The following is a 3560-nucleotide window of genomic DNA, read 5'->3' on the forward strand; positions in this document are numbered from 1 at the left end:
AAGGAAATGATGCCATATATTCAAAAGCCTTATTTCCAGGTGCAGACGTGCAGTGTTCTGTGTCTGTGTGTGCATGCATAAACATCACTGTCACTAGCTATGCTCATGCATTCTGCATGGGGATTACAATGTACAGCTTCTGTGTCCAAATACTCCTGAGTTTGGTGAGCACAGAGAACAGCTACCTTAAATTTCTTAAGAAACTAAGGTGCTTTTACAGGAGAAAAGCCCTGACATAAATTATCCTAGAGGTAAGTGTCCTAGATACAGCATGCTTTAATATCAGAATGCTGTTGCCATGACTTGATTCCACAAGCAGTAAACTTTGGCTTTATGTAATCTTAAATGATCTCTTTTCACAATCCCATACTCACTTTATGCTCACATAAAAATAAACCTTATAGTTATCTAAAGCATTTTTCCTGACAGAATTTCTTTACTTGCAGGATGTACTTTTGGTTATTTGGGAAATTAAGACCTTGAAGATGTCAAAAACCTGACTGGTTTGCTGAGTTAAAATATGACACTTTTTAATGTAAAAATATTTTCTGTGTTACAAGTAAAGGTCACTTTAGTTTGCTGTGGCAAAAAGTCTAAACTGATCTTCCTGGACCTACCTATAAACGAGGGAATATCAACTAGGTTGGAAATGTTACATTGTCTCATATTTGGCACTGGTGTGATCACTACTGAAATGTTGCACCCAGTTTTGGCATCCACCCTTCAAAAATGGATTTGAAAAATTGGGAGAGAGTTCAGAGAGTGATTAAAGAATAGGAAACGCGTGCTTTATAATGAGTCTTAAAGAACTCTCTGTCTATGTGGTTTAGCAAAGACAACAGGTGTTTTGATCATAGTCTGTAAGTATCTACATGTAAAATTTACAGTAAATAATACATGCCAATAATAATTTAGTAGTCATAGGGAAAGCAAGAAACAATGGCACATTTTCACAACGAGGGTAATAAATCTTTGGAAAATCTTACCAAGAGATTCTCTGAATTGTAAAATGTATACTTCTTGCTTTTCTAAAAGGTATGCTCTTGTTCAAATACGGTTATTGAACATAAAACTGTAATTATCATATATAGTTGAATCCAAGGCAATGTTTTTCCCCACTTAACACAGGGGGCAGGAAAAACTCATCTTGGATTTGAGTATGAGGTAGTGGGGAGGCAGGCGGATCCTGAGGCTCTGGCTCCAGCCGCAATCCAGATTTGGGGTTGAAGCTGCAACTGCCACCTGCCTGCTCCTCACCCCTCCACTTGGCTCCCCCCATCACTTATCTTCTAGCTGTGATATGGCTAAAGTCCCGCTCCATCCCAGGGCATTGACTACATGTTTGCTGTGGCTGTGGCTCAGCCTCACAACAGCTGATGTGGCAGAAGCAGCTCTGGCTAAGTCCTGGAGCCCAGGCAAGATATGCCACTGCTGCCACAGCCCTCAGGCTAGACTGGGGCTGAGTAAGCACGTGACTCTGGTGCTCTGATACTTCTAGATAATATGATACAAAATATTAATTGTAATGATATTTGGGTGGGGAGGAAAGAGGGGGATCAGTTAACTCCTAAAAGTAAACAGCCTCTTATCATGTAAACTTTTATATTATTGGGTACAATTTTCTAGCAAAAACATAGCGGGCAGGTGCATTTCCAGCATCAAATCAGAATACCCTGCAGGCATAGCAAAGTATCTGTCTTTACAGATTATGAACCAGTTCTCCAGGCTGACACTAGTAGTTTGAAAACCAAACCACCATTATGTGCATTCACTTCATGTCTGTAGTTGCTTTGCATTAATTTTACTGAGTGTTCTCATGAACAATAAATCACTGAATACACTAGTCTGATTTGATGACAACAGAATACTGTATTCCTTTAAACACATTATTTAAATAAAGACCTGCCTAATTGTAATGAACCCTTTTTGCAGATATGAATGTAAAAATACCTACTAGATTTCTTCTGAAACAGTACTTAGAACTTTACATGACCCCTAGTTGAATTAATATTTTTAATCATGACATCAATGTAAGACTGAAAGCTTAGAGAAGCACTTATCCATAATCCTAAATGGCTAAACCGATCAACCAAAAGAAGCTCCATTCCTATTCACAACAGTATCTTTAAGTGTTCATTGCATTTATTTGTTAAAAACATGACAACAGTGGTTGTTTAACTGACCAGATCCCATTGCAAGAAACCATTGAAATCCTACTTGTTAGAACAAAAGACACAAAAAAACTACTTCATATAACATATAGTCAGCTTGTGGATTTTTTTGCTGTGAATCATTGAGTCAAATTATGAATCAAATACTGTAGTTAGATTGAATAACGTTATGACTGTTCCAGGGATATCATCAACACAAAATCACAGCCCTGTCTTGTATGTGTTTTACCTACAATTTTTTACAAACACATTTTAAATTATCATTTTTAGTTTTTCGGTTTATGTTAGACACAATTACATCAGAACTGCATCAGTGTCAGTGTTTAGCAAAGCAATTAGGTATTTTGCTTTAGTCTGCTTCAGTGGAATTTAAGCACGTGCTTAAATGCTTTGCTCGGTCAGGGTCTTGGTGCATTTGGCAACACTTTGTGTTTAATCAGTCTTACTGATTCCCCCTGTAGTCAGTCAGCCCCTGAACATGCAAACACTCCTTGGTTAGGTACAGACGTTCAAAAAGCGTGAGATGGAATCAATCTAAGTTATATGGTTTTCTGTGAGTGGCGCAGTTTTGATCGGTAGTGAACAGATCACATATTCCTCCGGGGGGGGGTGCAAATCTTAGACCAGGTTCCACCATTTTTAAATAAGTCTATGTGTGCCAAACCTATTTTCTGCTACAAGTATAAACCAGTTTTGTGTGCCAAACATCTATTCAGTTATGGGTAGAGACCGGTTTCCAGTCACATACTGGTAAAAGAGTAGTCTGTTCCTGGCCCTGGTGAATATATTTATACATGTGCTTTGGGATCAAGCTCATTAACATTTCTTCCTCTTGCTTGTATGAGAGAATCAATAAAGAAATTGTTTAAAATTAGGAAAATTGGAAAACCAATGGTAAAACCAAGGACTCAACAGCTGATATTCACCTGAAACTAGTTTCTACACATTTGTAATTTCACTAGATTTAACATTTGTAACATAACCATTTGTAATTATTCAAGCAATGGTTTAGTTAAATGTTTCGTAAATGTGTCCAACCAGTTTTGTATGAAGGCTAATGAAAGGGCAATGATCTACAGGCATTACTCAGCTCACACAGCAGCATAAGGATACCCTGTGGTGATCCAAAGGACATGGTGGTTACCTATCCATTTCTCCTCTCCATCTTCCTCCTAAAATTTGTCGCAATTAATACTTTTAAACTGTGTTGAAGGCACATGTCTCAATCAAAGGACCCCTGCAGATCTGACACGGAAGTTACACAGCGCTGGAGCAAACAGGGATAGCCTTGCTATATTTAGGAGATGACTAGGATGCAACAGTGAAGAGCCCCCTCTACTATCATCTCTTTTGAAAGAAGCTTTCATGGCCCCACCTGGTGAACTCAAA

This window comes from Alligator sinensis, unplaced genomic scaffold (genome assembly GCF_000455745.1).
Source record: "Alligator sinensis unplaced genomic scaffold, ASM45574v1 scaffold943_1, whole genome shotgun sequence".
NCBI lineage: Eukaryota > Metazoa > Chordata > Crocodylia > Alligatoridae > Alligator > Alligator sinensis.